Raw genomic sequence first — 25,769 nt, forward strand, 5'->3', positions numbered from 1 at the left:
TTGAAAACCCTAGGGTGCACAGTTCTACTTGGACACACATAGGGTTGCCACGAGTCGGAATCAACTTGATGACAACTAGTTGGTTGGTAGCTCAGTGCTATTCAAAGTACTTACTACTACAAGACAAGAAGTTTGTGCAAGAACATAAATTGACTAAGTCACTAGCACACTGCTGATGTTCACTAGCTTGTTGTTGTTATTGTTGTTTCAACCCTCTCTAGCTGAAGGAGACAGTGTGGGCTGGTGCAAGCTCTCTAGCTCACTGAGGACTAGGTGGGGTAGTTGTGTTATTAGTCTAAAGTAAAAGTCAGCTGATACTCAAATACACAAAATTATTAAGAACAAAGGCACAGTTACAAAGAAACAGATCAAACTTATAGCAATATTACATAATGCTAGGTTAAAAATTGGCAACTCTTAAGGAAATGATTAAGTTCCAAAGAAAATAATAACTAAATTAACATGCTAAGAGTATACAACGTATGAAACAAAGAGTTTACAAAATAAAAATCTCCTTCAAGAAAAAAGCTGGGCTCAGACGGTTGCTGAGGAAAACTGGTGTCTGTCTTCAGGGCAGAGGCAAGTACTGTACTACGAAAACTGCTCCAAAGTACCCGCTAAACAGGGACACTTCTAACCCAGGTAAGAAATCCCGCATAACCCTAAACAAGACGGCACCAAAACCAAAACAACAGACTAGTCTTACCTATGATTTTAAATGCAAAAGCCTTTAACATAGTCACAAGAATGGAATCCAACATTTTTTAATACTAATTCATCACGACCAAGGAAGACTTACTATAAAACTGCAAATATAGTTCAAATGTGAAATCTCTTACCATAATCCATCACAACAGATCAAATGAGAAAATGATACGATTATCTTAATAGAGTCAAAGAATGAATTCAATAAAATCAATATTCTTTCCTGATTAAACACGCACCCAATTATGTAGGAAGAGAAGGGTAGATATCTCCTCAGCGTGGTAAAGCATATGTTCCTCAGACCAAGAGACAACGTTGTAATCGCTGGCGCCACACACAAGCAAACACACTCAGTCACCACTTCTGTTGGAAATGGTTCTGAAAACTAGATAGCTCAATAAACGAGAGGAGAAACATAGGAATAATTACCAGAAGAAAGGAAATTATTTTAGTATTCTGATTCTTTACTTGGACCAATGATAGGAGAACCCACGAAATATTCAGAATGAGTAAGGGTTAGCACATGACTCAAATTACATATGTGTATATTAGCTATTTTATATGTAACATGTATATAGTTTTCTATGTAATAGCTAAGTAAATAAAGTTTTATATGTGTGTATATATACATAAGTAACTATTAAATATCTAATATGCCTGAACTAATCAGTTAAAAATATAATTGAAATATAACATTGCCAATAATAATAAGATATTAACTAGAAGTCAACAATAAAAATTGTGGGCCTTGATGAAGGAAATTTTACTACAGGATATGAAGAAGATGTGAATAGATAGATTCCATGTTGTAAAGATGTGGATTCTCCCATAATTAATTAATAAGTTCAATGAAATTTAATTTCTTGTAACTGTGAAAAATGATTCCAAAGTTGATCTGGAAAAATAAACTTAACAGAAAAGCCAAGACAATATTGAAAAAGAAGAGTAATAATTGTAGACTGCACAAGAGGATATCAGTAATTCTTTAAAGCAATAATAATTAGTGTGGTTTTGAAAGAATTAGTGGAACAGAAGAGAAAAACCCACAGTAAAACCAAATGTACAAGTATTAAAGATATGATAAGGTGCCATTTCCAATATCATAGGGAAAAGGTGTCTTGTTCAATAAAATGGGCAGAGGTACCCAGTCAACTGTTGAGAAAAAAGGATCACATTGGAGTATTACTTCACACCATATTTCAAAATGAAACTTTGGATACATCAATAAGTTAAATTAAAAAAAATTTAAGCCATAAGAAAATAACTAATACAGGTGAATAATTTTATAATCTTGAGATAGGGATTACTCTTTACAAGAAAGACACACACACATACACATACAAACTATAAAGGAAAAGATCCACTCCATAAAAATGAAAAAAAAAAATGTATGTAATTTTTAAAAGCTAATTGCAAAATAGGAGAAAATATTTGAAAATGGATGAGGAAAAATAGTTCCTATTTATAATATGAAAAGGTCTCTTGAAACAAGAAAAAAAACACCAACAGTAGAAATGATACCCATCAAATTCAGCAAAGAAGAAAGACAAAAATATATGAACAGAGTTCAGATTTGCTGGTATTCAAAGAATTGCCTATTACCAAGCAATGGAATGTTTATATAACTAGCAAGGAGAACAGAGTATCTTAAACAGTTTTTATTATAATAAAAATTTACTTAATCTTTGGAAGAGACAGTGTATTGAAGATCTGAAAAATGGTTCCTCCAATGTCTTATGATTCTGCCATTGAAGTTCTGAGAATTTGCCGCAAAGAAATCATCAGAAATACATAAAAAGTTACGTACAAGGATATTTTTGGTCATTCCCTTCCATTCCAATTTTAGCATTAGTGATAACGCTCTATCAATTGAAATGCATTTACATTTGTTATTTATCATCACAATAACTGAAATGTTTCCCCATATTGTCCAAATTTCACCGTAGATCAGTCCCTAGCTGTCCATTGTCTGAATAAAAGTCCTTCTGGACTTCTTTGTACAGCCAATTTAATTAGGCTTGTGAGACCGATACAATTATTATGTTTAGAGACACCTGACAACACCCTGGTGTCTTTCCTTGAACCCCTCTTATAAAGCCAGGTGGAAGGGAGACAGACACAGGGAGGAGTTTTTTGCAAATTAGCCATCATGTAAAACTCGCCTTGATGGGCTGCCTCAGCCTAGGAAGGAAAAAGAAGAAATAAGCGCACTTCTCGTGTGACACACACTCTGGAGCCCACGTCTTTACCTCTGCACCTGGAGACCTTAAGACCAGATGTAATTCGTTTTCTTGCTGCAGGTTAGTTTTGTGACCTTTAATTCCATGAAGACTGGGGCTTTATGGGATTTAAAACTTTTTATTTTATGCCGTATAATTGCATGATTAAAAAAAAAAATCCTCTTTTTCCATAGATGCAATCAAAAGAGAAAGGCTAACTAATTAGTATGGGACATTCATAAGGGAAGGAGGATGTAAAGCTTTTTAAACAGGTCAAGAATTTACCAAAAAAAATGACTCATTGATGTTTCGCACCTGGCAGAAGACAGGTTGAGGACAGTGCCTGCTACATGCCTGAAGAGAGATCTGGCCCGCTGGGGTTTTATCTGGGTTTGTTTCAGATGAGGCTGTAAATGAACAGAAGTGATTGGGAAAGAACTTATAGGGGAACTGCTGGAGAAGGAGCAAGGGAATAGTGGTGAGCAGGGACACAGCTGTATTACAGGAAAAGAAACTGTACCCATTAACAGCTTTTGACCTCAACAGCCAAGAAATTCAAATATCCAGAAGAAAAGCAGTTGACTAGACATCTTTGACATTTGAAAGGTGACGTTTTTCAAACACATTTGTGTATCCAAATGAAAGCCTAGTAAACTCGATGCTTAAAAAGGGACACTGCATATTTGGGTCTACTTTTTAAGTTAACAAATATTTTTTATCCGTGTATTACTGTGATATTCTTTTGCTTGTTAACACAGACTCATTCTGCTATTGTGTGGCTGACCTTACAATCCTGCTAAATACCTGGAGAACCTTTTTTTTTTTTTTTTTTTTTTTAAGCACTCAGGGAGATTTACTAGGTGCTTGATGTTGTCATTAGGTAAATTCTTATTAGCCTCTGGATACATTTTCAAGTAGTGAAGCCTTCAGTAAAAGGAATCACCAAGGAACTCTAGATCCAAAGCTAGTGTCATAATAGCTGATATAATCCACCATTATATAAACATGCTAAAATACAGAAGAGTTTCGTTCATTTTCTCCTTTGTTTCAGAGTATAATAGAGCAACTGCCTGCTGATAAATTAGGAAAACATATTTTAAGAAATATTTACTACTCCATGTTCAGCTGAGTGGGGTGAAACCTAGGCAAGGGGAACAGGCACAGAGAGGAGAGAAGCAGCGTCCTCGGAGGCACTACAGGTGAGTGTCATTTCTGCATACCTGTCCATAGTGCGTAGTCCACGTTTTATGTTCTGTTTTGTTTTTTCTCCATCCTTGGAAAAAGTGAACTGAAACTTGAATGTGCTATTATTTGCTGTAAAGCAGATTAACCTTGTTCTTAACTAAGAAGATAATGATCTTGATTTTTAGTTTTTGTTTTTCATCAGTTATAGCTTTTGTTACAATTAAGCACCAAATGATGGTGTGTAGAGTTCGCTGCTGTCCGCATACAAGAAGGCACACGTGAGACTCTAGCTCTCATTTTATCTACACCATTATGATCAGGCTCCAGCAGCACTCTTCCCGGTGGCTGTGCTTTGGTGTTCTAGGTTCAGCCTTTCTGGAATTACTTCTAAATGACAGCAAGCTTTAGAAAACTTGTTCTCATTTTACAATCGAAAAAATTAAGGCAAGCAGAAGTTAATTTATTAAAAAAAAATAATATCATGGTTCCCTTGACCGGTGGGACCAAATTAAGCCTACTTTAGATATAAAGTTCAGGTACATCCTTGTCTAGCCTTAGTATAATTTCCTGTGCTACCTCCCACAGTTTCCTGGTATTTCTCCATATCCCTAATCACCATTCCTAAAAATTACCGATGCTTCCCCACTTCTGAACTTTATGCAGTTCCTTCTACCTAGATTCTAGAAGGTTCTTCCACCCCCTTCCATATCCCTACATATCAGAACCCTGCTATCCTTCAAGGTCCGGGAGAATAAACCTGATTTCCACGACCAAGCATGAATTCTTCCTCTTTCAACTCCCATTATACTTCCATTCATTATTTTTTAAATTTCCTTTTGCTTTTTGTATCCCTCTTTCTCAACTAGATTCTGGGCATCTTAAAACTTTTAAATACATCCTATTCACCTTTTGGTGGTTGTGTAGCAGCTGTTATGGTGTTTTAGCCCTGGTGGAGCAGTGGTTAGGTGTTCAGCTGCTAACCAAAAGGTCAGCAGTTTGAATCCACCAGCTGCTCCATGGAAACCCTATGGGGCAGTTCTACTCTGTCCTATAGGGTCACTGTAAGTCAGAATCGACTGGATGCCGACAGGTTTGGGGTTTTTTGTTTGTTTTATTATGATGTTTTAACAATCATTGCCTACATTTCCTATGCCTTTTTTGGAAATTCTGGAAGTATTTATTACAAGTAGGCATTTTGTTCTTCTTCTCTAATTTCAGAGGTAATAACATATGTAAAGAGACTTCACATTTGTATATCCAACTGCTTGTTTAACATCCCCACTTGAATGTCATATACCCCACCCACTGCCGTGGAGTCCATTCCAATTCATAGCGACCCTATGCAACAGAGTAGAACTGCCCCATAGAGTTTCCAAGGAGCGCCTGACAGATTCGAACTGCTGACCTTTTGGTTAGCAGCCATAGCACTTAACCGCTACGCCACCAGGGTTTCCTGAATGTCATATAGGCATATGAAAACTGCCAGTCTAAACACAACTTCTGATTCCACCCATCCTAACCTGCTCCTCCCTCAGCTTTCCGCTTCACGGAAATAGAAATCTCAAACTTCTAGTTACTCAGGCCAAAAACCTTGGAGAATCTTTCTTGAGTTCTCTTTTTCTCTCATACATCACATCCAATCCAACAGCAAATGCTAGAACCGCCCCCCCATGTCCCTCTTTATGCCACCCCAGTCTGTGATCACCTCAGTTTAAGTCACCACCATCTGTAGCCTAAATCATTCACTTGCTCCTTACTGGTCTCTCTGTTTCCATTCCATTTGCTCCCACTCTCCCCTCCCCGTGTGCAGTCTATTCTCAACGCAGCAGGTGGAGTGGTCTTCCAAAACATGTCGTCAGATCCTGTCACTCTTCTCAAAACCCTTCACAGATTTCCATTTCAATCAAAATGAAGTTCTTACATCAGCCTACAAAACTTTATCTGATCAGACTCACCTCTACCTCTCTGATCTCATGTCATACTGCTACCTTATACCCTTTTCTTGTCCATTCATAATGCTTTCTTGATTTTCTTCAAAAAGGCTCAGCATGTAACTGCCTTAGTTGTTCTTCTCACTGCCTAGAACTCTCCTCTTTCAGATATCCATATGGCTTGGTCTCTCACTTACTGCTTAAATGTCATCAGTGAGTCCTTCCCAACTGTGTTGTTGTTGTTAGGTACCGTCGAGTTGGCTCTGACTCTTAGTGACCCTAATATACAACAGAACGAAACAATGCCTGGTCCTGCACCATCCTCACAGTCATTGTTGTACTTGAGCCCATTGTTGCAGCCACTGTGTCAATCCATCCCATTGAGGGCCATGCTCTTTTTCTCTGACCCTCTACCAAGCATGATGTCCTTCACCAGGGACTGATCCCTCCTCATAACATGTCCAAAGTAAGTGAGACCATCCCTGCTTCTAAGGAACATTCTGTACTGTCCAAGATAAATCTGTTCCTTCTTCTGGCAGTCCTTGGTATATTCAGTATTCTTCACTAACGACATAATTCAAAGGCTTCGATTCTTCTTTGGTCTTCTTTATTCATTGTCCAGCTTTCACATGCATCCTGTCTGTATTATATAAAATAATACCCTCTCTTCTATATTCCCTATAGCCCCTACCTTGCTTCATTTTTATTCATAATCCTGATCATCTGGATTATTATTCATTTACATTTTGTTTAGTCTCTTTCTACCCCATTGGAATGTTTTCAAGGAACCATGTCGGATTTGTTCTCTACTGTATCTATCCCCTTAAAGTAGCATTTGGCATGTAGTAGGTATTTAACACATATACATTGAATGAATGAATGGAAGAATATTAATCTCTAGTATAAAGGACCCCTGGTGGCACGGTGGTTAAGAGCTCATCTGCTAACCAAAAGGTCAATGGTTCGAATCTACCAGGTGCTCCTGGAAACCCTGTGGGGCAGTTCCGTTCTGTCCTATAGGGTCCCTATGAGTCGGAATTGACTGGTCGGCAATGGGTTTGGTTTTGGTTTATGAAGGCAGCTAGGCCACTTTTCTAAGAGTCTAATGGGTTATACTCATTACATCATAAAATGCTGTATTGGGGTTTCCTTTTTTCCCTACTTTAAACTCTATCAAGGGACAAAAGTAGGAATTCCCTGGCCTAAAATAAACTGGGCAAAAGTACCAAATTTGAGTATTTCAACAAGAAGATAGTAGTAGTGGATGAGATTAAAAGTCAGTTTGGGCAAATCTGTATATGGAGAGATTTTTCAGGGTGTGTGTGTGTGTGTGTGTTTATCAAATTGAAGGGAGTTATCACAAAATAAATGTAAAAATCAAGTCACATAGCCAAGAAAATTTTAGGAGTCAAAACCTTTATTTAAAATGATTTACTTTGTACTTGAAAATGAGAGAGCATTTTGAGGTGGGATTTTCTGTCATTCTGAGAGCCGTTGAATGGCATAACAACTTTAAGTAGACTGCTGCTTAACTGGCAATTTTAGAGAAAAAAATAATAATAATCCTTCCCTATAAAAAATTTACATGCCAATGAAATCTGGTTTTATAATTTAAATTTTCTGAAACAAGAGACCATGCCAGGAAAAAGAATTGCCGTGACTGGTGCTGGGGTCAGTGGATTAGGTGCCATTAAGAGCTGTCTGGAGGAGGGACTAGAGCCGACCTGTTTTGAAGGAAGCCATGACATTGGGGGACTGTGGAGATACGAGGTAAGTTTAAAGAGTATTACGCTTCTCTTTGTATGATGACTCCCCCCCGCCACCATATCTGGGAAATAGAAATACAAAGATTACAGCACTAATTAATCCTTTCATTACAGCACAATAGTAATTATTTTTATTGCTGCCTATGCCTGTATGTTGAATCCCAGTCTCTCTTTTTCCCCAAGGATAGTGTTCAAGCAGTCCTTCTTCCTTTCAGAGTCCAGCTTCTTGAAAAGGGAATGTATACTTGCTCTCTGCATGTTCTCACACCTCCTTTCACATCTGGCCTTTGCTACATGATGGATTTCCTCAGCAAACCCCCCGCCAAAAGTCAAATCAAATGGACTTGTTGTCCTAAAATTTCTTACTTTTTCAAGAGGAACTTCTTTTTAAAACACTTTTCTATCTTCTGCAATTTCACCGGTTTCTTCTCTGCTTTTCCTTCTCAGTCTTTTTCTACTTGGTATCTAAATGTGGTTGTTTTAGGCTTTATCTTTAGTCTTTTTAACTTTTCAAGTTTCTTATGGCTCCTTGGCTTCAGCTGCCTCATTATCATGATTCTCAGATCTTTATCTCCAGGCTAACAATATATCTGTATTAGAGCAAGTAGCACTAACTGTCCCACAAACAAACCCTGAAATCTCAAAGGCTTAGCCCAATCAATAACTGTTTCTGGCCTGCATCATGGGCAGATGTGAGTTTGATGGCCCTTCTCTCACTTATACCTCTGGACCATGGGGCCTCCAAGGGTGCCATGCAGGGGAAAAGACTGTTGGTGGAAACAGAGCAACTCTTAACTGCCTAGGTTTAGCCTAGAGGTGATGGTGGATCCCTGCTTTTGCTAATCTCTAGGGTGCTTCACCAAACATCTCTTAGGGTTTTCAGGTCTTTCATTTTCTGTGTCACCAATTCCCTGCATTACCTTCCCTGTTTCAATTACTGAGAGTGGTTTCTGTGTTCCTGGTGGGACCATGACCGATACAGGTGTGTTTTCAGGAATGCTTCAGCCTGCCAGCCTGATTTCAGGTGCTCCCACAGAACTCTGAGCATACAACCACTATTGCTCCTATCACACGCACACAGTTGCTGATTTCCCGTGTAGAGTTTTTATAACATTTGATATGCATTACTTGGTCCTTACAACAGCCCCATAAATAGATAAGCACTTGTATGCACATAAAAAAATAAATTCAGAGAAATGACTTATTTCAGGTCCTTGTCCAAGACATGTAATGATGGATCTCAAGCACCACATCAAAATCCCCCAAATACTGCATCATGTCATTTGATTTTATTAAAGCTCATATTTTAAGCTTTCATTTATAATTACTGCTCATCATATTTGTAAAGAATGTCTTTATTAAAAGGAATATTTTTTGTGTATGAATGCATCATTACGGTGGGTTTTATTAATAATCAGTGCTCCTTATTTGAAGAAGGAAATGCATACTTTGATCTGTTCTTAATCCTGATATGATTTTGCAGAAATTAGATTCTGTATTTCCTGGCTCCAAGTTCAGAATATTCACAGCACACATTACTGATTCTTTACCTCACCAGTATTATACCCAAGATGCAGAAAACATTATTAAAACCCCCAAAATTGTGTTTTATATGTACATATATTAAAGTGATGAATAATCAGTTCTCCCAAAAGAAAACAACGTATTTTGATTAAAACCAAAAAACCAAGCCCTTTGTCATCGAGTCAAGTCTGACTCACAGCAACCATATAGGAGAGAGTAGAACTGCCCCATAAGCTTTGCAAAGAGCGGCTAGTGGATGCAAACTGCTGACCTTTTGGTAAGCAGCCAAGCTCTTAATCACTAAGCTATCAGGTCTCCATATTTTAACTAGTGGTGTGCCTTTCCTTATCCTTAAATTACTTAAGCATCCAGTTTTAATTTTTTAAAAAATCAAGTATGGCTGCTAATGCACATGACAGGTATATTGTATATATTTTTTAAAAACATTTGCTGTCTGGTAGATTCTGACTCATAGTGACCCTATAGGACAGAGTAGAACTGCCCCATAGATTTTCCAAGGAGCGCCCGGTAGATTCGAACTGCTGACCTTTTGGTTAGCAGCCATAGCTCTTAACCACTATGACACCAGGGCTTCTGTATATTGTATGGACTCCTATGAGGATAATAATGTATTTCATAGGATTGTGAAAGTTTTCTTTATAAACCATAAAGTACTAAAAAGTGCTTAAATACTATATAATACATTTCTGTCTGTATATGCATAGATAAATATGTAGAGAGAGATATTGAAAGAAACTGGGAGACTGAGACTAGAAGGGACTATATAAAAATATTTAAAGTAATTATTAAGATTGAATAGTCTCTGTAATTTTCTATAAAATTATGATAACTATGTGCTGCTTTTGTAATAAGAAAAAATACAATAAAAAATAGAAAGTTAATCTTATGCTCGTTATCCTTTTCCATCAATCACCACAAGCAGGACTTCCTGACTATCCCTCACCCAGGAGGCCCCAGTCCCCCTCAGTCTAGGGCTCTGACTCCCATCCAGCTCTGTGGGCAGAGGCAATCCATACCTCCCTCAGTTATTTTCACCCCCTGGTGTTCTATATGGGAGTTCCTGGGTGGTACAAATTGTTAACACACTCCACTGCTAACCAAAAGGTTGGAGGTTTGAGTCCCTCCACACGTACCTCAAAAGAAAGCCCTAGATCTCTATTTCCAAAAAATCAGCAATTGAAAACCCTACAGAGCACAGTTCTACTCTGACACACATGGGGTCGCCATGAGTCAGAATCGACTCAAAGGCAACTGGTTTAACTGGTTTGGCGTTCTATTTACATTTTCCTCTTCATGTTCTTCTGTGTGTTCCCGAACAAAATTATTTGCTCTTTTCCACTACTTACCACAAGATAGCGTATCTCTTAGTAAAGGCAATGCGAAATTGACCTTACTTTCTTTGAAAGAACTTAACCAAATGCTTCACAATTTGACATATAGAGAGATTTCTTTTTTAACTGTTACTCTTTTATTATAAAAGCCTTTTTTACTTGATAGGAGAAGACTGAAGATGGCAGGCCAAGTATCTATAAGTCTGCCACCAGCAACACTTGCAAGGAAATGACTGCCTATAGTGATTTCCCCTTTCCTGATCATCATCCCAACTACGGGCACAATTCCAAAATCTTGGAATACCTCAGGATGTACACCAAACACTTTCACCTTATGAAATACATCCAGTTTCTGGTAAGTGGGGCAGATAATCAGCATATGTGGAACCCTTTGGGTAGAGTTGAGAGCCAGACCAAAGCAAATTGTGGTAAGTTGTCTCCTCAGTCTTGGAGGTGACCACACCACCGCAGTGTTCGCTTTACATACATCTCCAGTGAGGGCAGCTTCTGTCCTCCCTTCCTTCAGGAAAAAAGTATGGTGAACTGGCTAAAACATCAGACTGAACATCGAGTGTTGGCTCACAGCAAACTAAATTCAAAACCACAGTTGGAGCGAACCAAACTATGCCTCTACTTCAAAAGGTCCCAGTAGGGAAAGGCAATTATAAAGAAATTTTTTCCTGAAAGCTTATGTATGGAAATTTGCTTAGGGAGAGTAGCTACAACTGACTTTATTCATTGAGAACAAGAATCCTGGGAAAGGAGGGAAATTGGGAGCAGTTCTCATGAGTCTGGGTTTGTCTCATCCCCAGTCAAAGGTGCACAGTGTAAGGAAGCACTCTGACTTCCCCTCCACGGGGCAGTGGGATGTTGTGGTAGAGGCTGGAGGGAAGCAGAAATCCTATGTCTTTGATGGGATCATGGTGTGCTCTGGCCTTTATGCTGATCCAGTCTTACCACTCCAGAGCTTTCCAGGTATGTCATACAGATCTCTAAAGCCATGATTTTGTAAGGTTTTGTCCTTGTTGCTGTTGTTGTTTTTGAAGAAAGTTTATAACTCTGAAAGGCACTATAGATTCAAAATAAATGTACCTTTTTCAGATTATACAGCAATGCATGTTTTTTGAAAGACCACTCAAATAATATATAATGTTACAAATTGAAAATAAAAATTACTAATATGTCATCACCACTACTTTGGGTTATTTTGAGAGAAAAGTTTTATGTTGTACCACAATTTGAAGCCAAATGTGGGAATTGTTTGGTGTTTGATAATAGTCTAGAGTAAATAGTTAGGTCACAGCTACAGAAAATATTTTAAGATTTTGCTTTATTTATAAATGTGTGAGTATGCATATAGCACTTTGAATACAAATGGCTATGAGTTGTGTCACCACACATATCAGAACAGACTGTCAATACTATTATTTACCATTTGGAACCTTAAATACCCTGCATTCAAGGAACAGGTAAGGAATGATTTACCAGCATGAGGTCTACCCGTTTATCTCTAGAAACAGGATATATACTCAGTCTTCTTAGAGAAGGCTGAAGCCTAGGCTCTTCTGGGATTTTCAGGAGATATTGACCTACTTGGCACGAGTACCTCTGCTTCTCACTGTTAGAGAAGATAGAGAAGGTAATAACTACTCAAAAGAATTTTTTTTTTAATTTACTTAGTAGAGATTTAAACATTTTTGTATTCATTCAACATTCATTCAAGAAATGATTCTTCAAGACTGATTGTGTGCCAGAAATTTAGCAAAGATCAAAACAGACAAAAGGTATGCCCTCAGAGAGTTTACTTGGTAGTCGTTGGAGACAGACACATAGGAGAAGTATGTGGGAGGTGACAGCTGTTGAAGAGAAAAATTAAGCAGGGAAGAAGGTTGAGGCTTTAGAGGTAAGGGATTATGTTGCAATGTTAGATCAGGTCGCTATGAGTCAGAATTGGCTTGATGGCAACGGGTTTGATTTTTACAGGTGGTGGGGGTGATTTATTAGATCAGTTGGCTTCAATAAGAAAGGGAAATTTGAGTAATCCTGTGGGGATGAAGGAACAGGGCAAGGACTGAACCACAATCAGGACCAAGTGGGGTTGTCCAGTATCACAAGAAGAGCAGAGAAAGCCCTTATGTGCATTCCAAAGATGAAATGCTACAGATTCAGCCAGTTTTGTGCCTTTGCCATGTGAGGCTTCTCTTTAAGTCAGAGCAAATGTATTTTAGTCAAAAACAGGAAGGCCCTACATCCTTTTAGCTTCAGATTCTGTGGGTGATGTTGGAGTCTTCGCCCCAGAGGGAGAGAAGAGTGGACAGTGGTAGCAGGAAGGGTGTACTGTGCCCAGGAGGAGATGGAAACAAGGTAAACAAGGATGAGGCTTGGGTCAGAAAGCAAGACAGAAGGAATCAGTCCAGTGCAGTAGCTGTAAATAACAGGGATGACAGGTCAGGAAGATGTACTACTTAATAAGCATGAGTTCCTCCTTGAAGACTTGGCAGGATATAGATAAGTGAAAAGGAGGCAAAAATGAGATATCTTAATTTCTTAGAAGCCTGGGCTTTGTTTGAGCATGGGCTTCACAATCTAAAACAAAACTGTAAGAAGATTCATTCTGTCTGTTGATGGCTGGCAGGCACAGTTCACAGAACTATCATCAGTAGACCAGTAAAGGAGATGTTTCAATAGGATTACCTGGAGTTAGTCAAACTGTGCAGTTGAGGGCACAGTCCTCTAGACTGCCTAGTCTGTCCAATACTTCTGACACCACTACAAGAGTTTCCCAAAACCACCCTCACTTCAGACCAACTGGCTACCAATTTGGGGAACCCCACAACCTCCCTCAGGTTTGATAATTTTCTAGAAGAACTTACAAAATTCACTGAAAGCTATTATACTAATGGCTTTTTACAGGTAAAGGATACAGGTCAAAATCAGCCAAAGGAAGAAATGCATAGGGTAAGAAATGCATACAAAGGGTCCAAATACAGAGGTTCCAGTCAGCTGGTCATCCTTTCCCAGTGGAGTCATGGCTGGTGTTACCTTCTCCCAGCCATGATGTGTAACAATGCATGCAGAGTATTGCCAACAAAGAAAGCTCACCTGAGCCTTCGGTATCCAGAGTTTTATTGGGGCTCAATCGTATACTGCGTGCTGGCTGACCTTTAGTCTCCAGCCTCTCTCACATGTCAAGCTAATACCTTTAGCTTCCACTTCCTCCAGAGGCTGCAACTTATATAGCATATCCCAGCCCCCATCATAAATGCCATTGTTAGACTGCCTGGTGGCCAAAGCCCCCAGGTAAATATACTCATCAGGTAGGACATTCCAGGTGCCTAGAGATCACCTTTCAGTACCTGAGGACAAAAGCCAGACCTCTCTTTGAGTAAGGCTTGAGCAATTCTATTCTTACCCACAGGGATCGAGAAATTCAAAGGTCAATATATGCACAGTTGGGAATACAAGATACTAGCTATATAGAATTTTCTTGACTACTTGTGCTCCACTTTCCTTATATATAAAATTGGAATTACATTAGTATCAACTCAGAGAGTTGTTTTGAGCAATAAATAGGAAAATATATGTATAGCTTATACCAGTGCATGGCACAAGTAAATGGTCAACAATTTTGTGTCATGTTATGATATTATTTACTGACATCTAGTTTCTAGCTTGAATGACTGAGTAGAGAGTATATCATACTTACAAAAGTAAGGAATTCAGAAGCCAAGCAGCCTTTGAGGGTAAGAGGAAGATGGTTGATGATTTTCGTTTTAGAAAACTGTGTCTGGGACACTTGTGGGGTATCTCAACAGAGACATATAGCAGACATTAGGAGATATCATTCTGAAACTTGAAGTAGACATGACGCTTAGAGTGATTTCAGTGCCTCAGCCCGGGGCACACATATCAGAATCTCAGTGGTAGAGGGTGTGATTGTGAGGGTTGGGAGAAGGGAGGCTGGTGAAGCTTAAACAGACACCTCTGATGTTCTCCTTTTTACACGCCCACAGTCTTCTCCCCACCTCCTCACTCTGACTGAGGCCCTAAATCAGAAGCCAAAGGATCTCAAATGTTAAAGGGAAAGCTGAAGAAGAATAGTCATTAAAAACACTAGGAAGGAAATAGGATAATTAGTAGTAAGGAGGGGGAAATAGGAAGGAGAAAATTTCAAGATTGGAATGATCAACAGTGTCAAGTATGTTAACAAATGTTACCTGAGCCCCTAGGGTAGCTATGAGTCGGAATTGACTCAACAGCAACAGGTGAAGTGTGTGAGTTAAAAGAATTAATCCATCAACTGCCATGCCCCAAAACTAAAAAAGGAAAAAAAAAAAATCTAAGATTCATCAGGAAGTTTACTGAAAACAAATCAGGAAACGTTACCCATCTTTTGTACAAAACCATTATTTGCATCTAAAGAGCGGTCTATTTCAGACACTAAATGTCAAGAAGCACATACCAAAACCCAAAACTATTGCTATCAAGTCAATTCCAACTCATAGTATCCCTATAGGACAGAGTAGAACTTCCCCATAGGGTTTCCAAGGAGTGGCTGGTGGATTCAAACTGCTGACCTTTTGGTTAGCAGCAGAGCTCTTAACCACTGCACCACCAGGGCTCCATAATGGGACCAGAAAAAAAATCTCCTGAGAAAGACAATGAAAATGGTTAAGGTGGACTGGATGCCTGCAGATATAGAAGGTATGAGGAAAAGGTGAATATGGACTTCACCAATTCCTTAAATATAAACTAGTAGGAAACACTCATGAAGTTGAAAAGAATAACATATAGGAAAAATATAAAGATGTATATTACATAGTGTTATAGATTGAATTGTGTCCACTCAAAATTTGTGTTAAAGTCCTAACTGCTGCTACTTGTGAATCTGACCTTGTTTGGAATTTGGGTCTTTGAAGATCTTATCAGTTAAGTTAACATGAGATCCGGTCCTAATTCAATATGAGTGGTGCCCTTATAAAAGAGGAGAAGAAACCCACAGAGACAAAGAGAAGCCTGCCGTGTGAAGACGGGTAAACATGGAGTTAGCCTGCAATTGCAAGCCAAGGAATACCTGGAGCTACCAGAAGCTGAGACAGAAAAACAATTTTCCCTAGATACTTTGCAGAGAGCATAGCCCTGCTGACACCCTCAATTTGGAATCCTAGCATCGAAACCTATAAGACAATAAATTTTCATTCTTACAAGCCAACCAGTTTGTAGTACTTTGTTATGGTAGTCCTAAGAAATTAGTGTATGAGTCGGAATTGACTCGACAGTAACGGGTTTCTTTTCTTTCGTAAAAAATATATACATATATATATATATATATATATATGGTTCTTTCATTAAGTATTACTTAGCCCAACTGCTTTCCAAAAAGACTATATTAATTTTCCTGGACTTCAGTTTTTACAAATATGGTGTTAATAGATGAAATTTTGTTTGGAAACATTAGGGAAGTTAGAAGAAAAAAAGTATTTTTCCTTTAATGAATATATAGTCTATACAAAAAACCAAAACCAAACCCACTGCCATCTACATAGGATAAAAAAATATAAATTTATTTTGGGTTAAAATCATCTTGAAAATAATCATGAATGATAAACTCATTTTGTCTTCAATGGGAAAAGGATAGTTTAATTTATGTACCCATATATATCGGGTTCACAACACAGCAGAAAATTATGTACTCCCACAAAACGTGTTTTTTGTACACTATGAGTCAGAATTCACTGGACAGCAACACATGTGTTTTTTTGTTTCTTTGGTTTGGTTTCGGGGGGGTTTCCATGAGTGCTAGTACGATGGGCAGTTTGAATCAAAGCTGCTGGCAAAGTAGAAAGAGCACTGGACCTGCCATCACCAGACCTGTCTTCACAAATCTCTGATGCTTACTTGCCACGTGACCATGGGATAGTCACAGTTTTCCTCTTTTTTCTTTTTATGCTGGTAAAATGCAGTCTTTATCTGCTTATCTCTTGTGAGGTCTAAATGGATAAATACATAAAATTGTCTGTCTAGTTCAGCCTAGTATAAAACCAAAAACCAAACCTGTTGTTGTCAAGTCGATTCCGACTCATAGCCACCCTATAAGACAGAATAGAACTGCCCCATAGAGTTTCCGAGGAGCACCTGGTAGATTCAAACTGCCAACCTTTTGGTTAGCAGCTGTAGCACTTAACCAGTGTGCCCCCAGAGTTTCCCAGCCTAGTATAGATAAACAAATTCAATGAGTATTTTTCGAGTTCCTACTATGGTCAAGCAGGGTTTTGGGTTATGGAGGTAGAGTAGAGAATATGCCAGATAGAGTCTCAGCTCTCACTGGGGCTCCTTCGAGTAGAGGAGAAGCAAACAAATCAGGATACAAAGCAATGGCAGGAGTAATAGGTGCTATGAAGAAAAATTAAGCAGCTTGGGGGAAAGAGAGGAACAGGGAGGCCCTTTTTTAGATGGGATAGTCAGGCGAGGCTTATCTGATGAGCAAGCTTTTGAGTAGGGAGCTGGAGGAAGCAAGAGGTGAGTGCTTCAGATATCTGAAAGGACAACATTCCTGGCAGAGGAAACACCAAGGTCAAAGGCAGGAATGAGCATGGTTTGTTCAAGGAGAACAAGGAGTCCAGTGTAGCTAGAGTGCAGGGAGAAGAGGAAAGTGGTAGGAAATGAACTCAGGGAGGTTGGCAGAGACCAGATTACATGGGGTTTGTAGGACTAGGGCATGGTAATGGTTTTAGATTTTATTTTAGTGAAATAGAAAGCCATGGGGGAAAGAATATCTTTACACTCTAAAAGGATTACTTGGCTGCTGAGTGGAAAAGAAATTATATGGAGCTAAAAGTGGGAGCAGGGAGACCAGTTAGGAGTCTATCAATGCAATCCGGATGAGACATAACTGTGTTAAAATTATATAATAAATGTTGGTAAAATTTATAAGAACAGCATATTGGTTCTTACACTTTAAAGCATGGATTCCCAAAATAAAAAGGGAAATCAGAATATGATACAAATTTCCTGTTCTAATATGAACACCTGGACAATAACTTTTTTAAAAAGCTCTACAAAGGAAATTGTTTTACAGGAGCCCAGAATCAATGTACCACAGGTATAAGGTTATAAATCACATTTCAAAATCTTCTCTTTGCATATAGCAAGACCTTAATAAACATTATTAACTGACTAATGTTAATGTGTACACACAAGCTCTAAAAATTCAGTAATTCATTCAGAAAACCATTGAGTAAAAGAAATTAAAACATTCAAACAAAAAAAAAAAGTGTGGTTCTTTCATTAAGCATTACTAGCTCATCTCCTTTCCAAAAAGACTATGGTGAAACCTATGAGGGCCAGAACCTACGTAAGGCAGAAACCTGTCAGAGAAGACAAACTCAAATATTTTCCACTAGAGAATGATAGAAAAGTGGTGATTGCAATTTGTCAAAGCCAGAAAACCTGCAAGACCAGGAAAAACAAGGCAGTCCCATTGAGTTACAGCTCTCACAGGTTTCACTGTATTTGAGTTTTTCTTTTCAGACAGGTTTCTGCCTCATACAAGCTCTGGCTTTCACAGGTTTTACTGTACATTAATTTCCCTGAACTTCAACTTTTATTCTTCAGATTTCTCAGCCATCAAGCTACTTCCAGTGATGATCTTCCCAACCACATAATTTCTGGAAGAGTTTTGATGAAACCAAATGTGTGAGAGTTCACTGAGACGTCAGCCATTTTTGAAGATGGCACAGAAGAGGACATTGATGCTATCATCTTTGCCACAGGATATAATTTTTCTTTCTCTTTTTTGGGAAACAATTCAAAAGTTCTAGACAGCCATCGCTCCATGTTTAAACTCGTCTTCCCTCCTCAGCTGGAGAAGCCAACGCTAGTTTTCATCGGCATCCTCCAGCCAGTGGGAGCCACCATTCCCACATCAGAACTCCAGAGCCGATCGATGGGCTGTGCACGTATTCAAGGGTATGTGCTGAACAGGTGATGTGACTTCAGAGTCATTGCAAAGGTCTTCTGCTGCGAAACATCTCTGCGGTTAACCTTTACAATATCTGCGATTCTGCCATTTGAGATACATTCAGTGTTTGATAGCTATCTAATCTTTAAGATTCCTGTAGGAAAATTAAAATAGGAAGCTACTACCTTAAGCTATCATTGGATAACATTTTATTGGCAAAGAGTTCACTAGATCACTGTGGAGATATACATATAGTGTAGGAAATGGGGGCAATAGAAGAAAGGAGATACCAACCTAAAGTATAGGTAAGAAATAACAGTTGTTCTACATCCCAATGCTGCCAAAATGAGCCAAAATCAAAGGGAGCTTTATTATTATTATTATTATTTTCCCTATTTCTCAAGTCTTTTATTCAAAATATAAAGAAGACAAACAGGTGAGTTATGGCAGAGTCACAGAGTAACAGGAATAGCACCACAGCACACTTGTAAGAGCAAGGACTTTATAATCAGATAAATGCAAGATTAAAACCCAGCTGCACCATGTACTGACTGCATAATCTTGTGTGTTGCTTGACCACCACAAGCCTCAATTTCCTCATTTATAAATATGAGGATACTTATATCCACTTTGCAAGGCAATAAGAATTAACAATTAAGCATTTTGACTTTTGTAGGCATTCAGTAAATAATGATTAAATGAATGAGGATTAGCCATTCTTGTTGTAATTCTTTACTATCATCATTAATTCTAAGAGGGAGAATAAATTGGTGACGGCAGATTCAAAACCTACCTTTACAAAATGATGCCTATCACATTTTAATAATTCTGCCCATTTATTTCCTTCCCCCTTTAAAAAGCTTCCCTTATTTCCTTGGAACAGTCCATGTTTCTGAAAATATGGGATGTCCCACTTTGGTGAGTGGCTAGCAAGCAGCCATCTAAGATGCATCAATTGGTTTCCACCTACTCGGAGCAAAGGAGAATGAAGAACACCAAAGATGCAAGAAAAATATGAGCCCAAGAGACAGAAAGGGCCACATAAGCCAGAGGCTCCATCAGCCTGAGACTGGAAGAACTGGATGGTGCCTAGCTACCACCAATGACTGCTTTGACGGGGAACACAACAGAGAATCCCTGATGGAGCAAGAGAAAAGTGGGATGCAGACCTCAAATTCTAGTAAAAAGACCAGACTTAACCAACCATCTGACTGAGACTAGGGGGAACTCAGAGGTCATGGCCCCAGACTCTCTGTTAGCCCAAAACTAAAACCATTCTCAAAGCCAACTCTTCAGACAAAGATTAGACTGGACTATAAGACATAAAATGATACTGGTGAGGAGTGTGTTTCTCAGCTCAAGTAGACACATGACACTTTGTGGGCAGCTCCTGTCTGAGGTGAGATGAGAAGGCAGAGGGGGACAGGAGCTGGTTGAATGGACACGGGGAATACAGGATGGAGAGAAGGAGTGTGTTGTCTCATTATAGGGAGAGGAACTAGGGTCCCACAACAATGTGTGTATAAGTTTTTGTATGGGAAACTGACTCATGAATTGTAAACTTTCACTTAAAGCACAATTAAAAAAAGAAAAGTAGGATGTCACCATAGGAATGAAGGAGAGTTGGGCAATATCTTCCATGAGTTAAGATACAAATTTAGTAACAAATCTCTGTCCAATGAAGACGATGAGGAGACATTGAGTGTCATTAGTACTTGCAGTTATATATTTTTAAACTAATTTATAATATAAATGCACAAATGTAGCTAACTGTTTAAAGGAGAGCCAGAGTGAATACTCTGGCAATGGGACTATTAAAATAATGGGTAATGGGACCATCCAGTCAACTCTGACTCACAGTGACCTCATATGTGTCAGAGTAGAACTGTGCTCCGCGGAGTTTTCACTGGCTGATTTTTTCAGAAGTAGACCACCAGACCCTTCTTCCAAGGTGCCTCTGTTGTATGCCAGCCTCCATCCTTTCAATTAGCAGCTGAATGTGTTAATCATTTGTACCGTCCAGGGACTCCCAAATGGAACTATAAACACCTTAATTTATGTACTGTCAGTTGGGTGTGACTCCCTTTAGTCAGTACTTCTAGGGCTTGGGTTCTGCTTATCAAGAATGTGGAGTCCCCAGACACATGACAAGGACATGTTTTTGTGTCTGTCAGACATGTGCACCTGATAAAACAATGAGGACAGAGGATTCCAGAGCGACCCCTGGGTCCACCTCCTCTGCTCCTGTGTTACCTCCCTGGTGATATTCTCTACCACACTGAGTCTCAGGATATCCATTTCTTCCTGAAACCACATCTTCTCAATAAGAAAACCATATTCATGTTTGTAATTTTTTTTTCTAGGATTAAACAAATTACCTTCAGTGAGTGACACGGTGGCTGACATAACAAAGAAGAGAAAAAAAATTTGAAAAAGAGTAAGAAACTTATTTCTTGGCTTAAGTCAATTGAAAGTGTTTAGGTGGAGCTGTTTACATAACAAGTATTCTTTGTATCTTCCTCTTCACAAAATCTGGGCCTCTTTGCCTAGATGAGATCTCAAATGATCAACTTTTTTGTTTCCTCTCAACTTAGCATAATATCCTGTAAGAAATGTTTATGGGGTGGAATGGATACAGAATGGTCCACCATAGAAACATCAAAACTCTTGTTGAAAGCTCATGAAAAACTAGATACAGCCTACGATTATAAACTATGTCATCTGATAGCCTTAGAGATGTGAGGCATATGAAAATGAAAGGTGAAATGGATTGTTTCATTCTTTCAAAGAGCTGGAAAGATAAATACATGTGAGAAATGAGTTGGCAGATCACTACAGAATCTGATTAAAATTTTGACATGAGGTCAGGAAGCTTGTAGATTGTGCCAGAACTTCATAATGAAAAAGTATTCTCAAACATGGGGGTTAGGAATGTAATTTACTTCTAATCAACAAATATCTATTGAGAATTCACAATGTGAATGTTACAGCATGTATCCGAAGGTCAAAGACTTTACATCCTAAGAACAGTCAGTTATTCAGTAACTTTGGTTTAAAAAGGTGGGCCAGGAATTGCATCTCAGGAATATTTAAAATCAAATGAATTTCACACATAACAAAAGCTGAAAAGTAGAATATGTTCTCACAGTGGCCTGTGAAATTCACATATCATAGTTCCCATCACGGACTTTCCAAATTGAGATTACATTCTAAATGAGAACAAAATGCAGGGCAAAAAATAGAAAGGTCTCAGTTACAGAATTTAGGAAAAGAAGGCTATCATTAATAAGACAAAGGTCTTCTTAAACCCTCCTATTACTATCCAAAACCCTTGGCAGAATTCAAGGGGGGAATACACAAGCATGAGTATTTCGTTAGAAGCCACCGAGTCCAGGGTAACTGAAAACATGAAAAGTAATTTTCTCTCTGTTTTGGAGAAACCATCAATGGCTTGTTTTTGTTAGGTGCCATCTAGCCGATTTTGGATCATAGAAACCCCTTATGACAGAATAGAACTGCCCCATAGGGTTTTCTAGGCTGTACCATGGAGCCTCTGGGTGGGATCCAACCAACAACCTGGTGGTTAGCAGCTGAGTGCTTGACTGTTGCGCCACCAGAGCTCCTTTATCAATGGCTTGTTGCTGTGTTGTTAGTTGCCACTGAGCCAATTCCGACTCATAGCTACCCCGTGTGTGCAGACTAGGATTGCTCTGTGGAGTTTTCGAGGCTGTGACCTTTCAGAAACAGATCACCAGGCCTATCTTCCAAGGTGCTTCTGAGTGGGTTCAAACCACCAGCCCTTCGGCTAGTAATCGAGCACTTAACTGTAATTCTTTTCTCCACAGATCATCCCCTCACACAAGGTCCACACAATGTTAGAGGCTGGGCATGTGTTTGGGAGGTTGGAGATCATCACCTGTCTTGAGCTTTCTGATTTGTCCTCTTCTGGTTTCAGCTTCCTGAATAATCCCCGGGACTCACGCAGAGTGCAGTACGTGGATTACGTGGATGAACTTGCCTCTGAAATCAGAGTGAAACCCAACCTATTCTCATTGCTCCTGTGGGACCCAAAGCTGGCCATGGAGGTTTTCTTTGGCCCATGCACCCCATACCAGTACCACCTTCAGGGCCCAGGGAAGTGGGATGGGGCTCGGAAAGCCATCCTGACCCAGAAAGAGCGGTTCATCAAGCCCCTGAGGACTCGCATCCTCAGCTGTGGCCAGCCCCCCTTCTTTGTGCCACATTGGCTTAAAAGTGTCTGTGCAGCCCTTCTCTTCATTCTCGCTTTAGTCATCATTAGAGGGTAATCTTTCTATGATCACTGTTATGTTATAGGCCAACAATGACACACACTACACACATGGCAACTATTTTCCCTGAATTCTGACTGGATTAGCCCAGTGAATTATCTAAGCATTCCAAAATTTCTCATGTATGAGTATCTTTGGCAAAAATCAGAGATTCCTGCAACAAAGATTTCAAATGGCATGGTTCATATAAAGTTTAGTTTTGAAGTTTCTATAATTTCACAGAGGTTCTCAGTTACATGACTAGGCCTTCCTTTTCAGTAAACACACAATTTGCCAGCTATTAGGTGTTTTTGCACCTAAAGCACAGGCTGGGAAAAAAAGTTTCTCTTCAAATGGTCTAGACAAACTTTACAGTAACAAAAATGTCTTTATCAGAAACTCTTTCCAATAGGGCCACATCCTAAAGCTTCACGGATATTGAGGTAACTGGTTATTTCAGATACTACTGAGGGATTTCTTTAGGGCATGGAGGGGAAGAAGGGGATAATAGAAGGCAGGAATAATATATAATTTTGTGTTCTATTAAAGCTATCAAAAGTACATGGAATAAGTGCTATAATAAACATACAGAAGTCTATAAAAACACGCAGAAGCAGAAATGGAGTGGGCATCAGGTATTTAGAACATTTACAGAGATTTTAATAATTAATTAATCAGTGTTGAAATATTCCTTTACTCTCTAATCAAATCACTCATATCATCAGACTATGTTTGAGCCTGGTTCTGATATTCTGTATAAAAGTTTATTTTCTTTTATCTGAACTATATTATTCATTCTTTTATTTACTAAAAAATCTGCTCTGCCAGACCTTGTGCTGGGCACCAGGAATAAACAGATGCGTTGGCTGTCATCTGGTCTCGTGGTTTTAATGTCATTCATGCCCTAAAGGTGCCCACGTCCTATCTCCAGCCCCTCCCTCTCCCTAAAGCTTAGACTCCCATCACCAAATGCCTATTCAACATGTTTAGACTCAAACTAAACCAATCTCCCACAGGTTACCCCTCCTCCCGCTCTCCTATAGTTGTCATTTCTGTAAATGACAACTCCATGTTTTTTGGTCTCCAACCAAAAAGTTTCAAGTCTCCTTGATTCCTCCCTTTCATACCCTACGTGTAGTCTCTCAATTTTGTCACCTTCAGCATAGATCCAGGTTCTTGCCGATTTTCACCACCTCCACTGCTACACCTTAGTCCACGCCACCACCTTTTGCCGGTATTATTGTAGTAGCTGCTTAGCTGGACTTGTTGCTTCACCCTCATCTCTGTGTCTATTCTCATTACAAGGAGCCCTGGTGAAGCGCTAGGCTGCTGACCAAAAGGTTGGCGGCTCAAACCCACCATCTGCTCTGCAATAGAAAGATGTGGTGATCTTCTCCTGTAAAGATTAACCGACTCATAAAGATTACAGCCTAGAAAACCCCATGGGGCAGTTCTGTTCTGTCACATGGGATCACTATGAGTCGGAATCAACTCGACGGTACCTAACAACGACATTCTCAATATAACAGCCAAAATGATATTCTAAAAATGTAAGTCAGGTCATGACACCTTTCTGCCCCAAATCGCCTATAGCTTCCATATCGCTCAGAATAAAAGCCAAATCCTAACAACGGTCGACATGTCTCCTCATGGTCTGCTTTCTCTCTACTTCTCTGACTTCATCCATTATTACTCTTGCATGTTCATTCCCTAAACAAGCCCCGTCCACTCCCAGTTCAGAGCCTTTGCACTGCTGTGCCCTTGCCTGGAACATGCTTCCTCTTCCCCCTTCCCCCCAGACACACATAGATCACTCCTTCACTTCCTTTAGGTTTTTGATCAAATGCTACCTTCCAGTAAGGCCTTTTTTGACTACTCTGTATAACTAGGGAAACCCTAGCGGCATAGTGGTTAAGAACTATGGCTACTAACCAAAAGGTTGGCAGTTCAAATCCACCAGGCACTCCTTGGAAACTCTATGGGGGCAGTTCTACTCTGTCCTATAGGGTCACTATTAGTCAGAATCGACTTGACGGCAACGGGTTTGGTTTTGGCATAACTAGTACTCTGTATGAGTTATTGTTGAGTCAACTCTGTCTCAAGGTGACCCCATGTGTGTCAGAGTAGAACTGTGATCCACAGGGTTCTCAATGGTTGCTTTTTTGAAAGTAGATCATCAGGCCTTTCTTCCAAGTAGCCTCTGGGTAGACTTGAACCTCCAATCCTTTGGTTAGCAGCCCAGTGCTTTAACTGTTTGTACTACCCAGGGACTCTTCTGTAAAAGATAAAAAAACAAAACAAAGCAAAAAAAAACCCAAACCTGTTGTCATTGGAGCCTCTTCTACTGCTTTTATACATCTCTAACTAGGGTCTTCAACCAAAAATGAAACCAGTTGCTCTCCAGTCGATTCCAACTCTAGGCGATCCCATATGTGTCAGAGTAGAACTGTGGTCCGTAGGGTCTTAAATCAGATCATCAGGTCTTTCTTCCAAGGTGCCCGTGGGGTGGGTTTGAACAGCCAATCTTCTGTTAGTAGCCCAGAGCTTAAACATTTGTGATACCTAAACGAAACCAAAAACCAAACCCATTGCCATCGAGTCCTTTCAGACTCATAGCTACCCTATGGGACAGAGTAGAACTGCCCCATAGGGTTTCCAAGGAGCAGCTGGTGTATTCTTAACCATTGTGCCACCAGGGCTCTCTGTATAAGCTGTTGTTGCTGTTGCTAGGTGCCCTCGGGTCGGTGTCGACTCACAGCAACGCTGTAGGGCAGAGTAGAACTGCCACATAGTGTTTCCAAAGAGCAGCTGGTAGATACGAACTGTCGACTTTTATGA

The 25,769-nt window shown here is 39.4% G+C and overlaps 1 pseudogene; it reads left to right on the plus strand.

Moving 5' to 3' along the window:
* The first annotated feature begins 7,675 nt into the window (after positions 1 to 7,675).
* On the plus strand, positions 7,676 to 22,949 carry LOC100655181 (flavin-containing monooxygenase 5-like; annotated as a pseudogene).
* The last annotated feature ends 2,820 nt before the right edge of the window (positions 22,950 to 25,769 follow it).

The sequence above is a fragment of the Loxodonta africana genome, chromosome 3 (assembly GCF_030014295.1).
Source record: "Loxodonta africana isolate mLoxAfr1 chromosome 3, mLoxAfr1.hap2, whole genome shotgun sequence".
In the NCBI taxonomy this organism is placed as follows: Eukaryota; Metazoa; Chordata; class Mammalia; order Proboscidea; family Elephantidae; genus Loxodonta; species Loxodonta africana.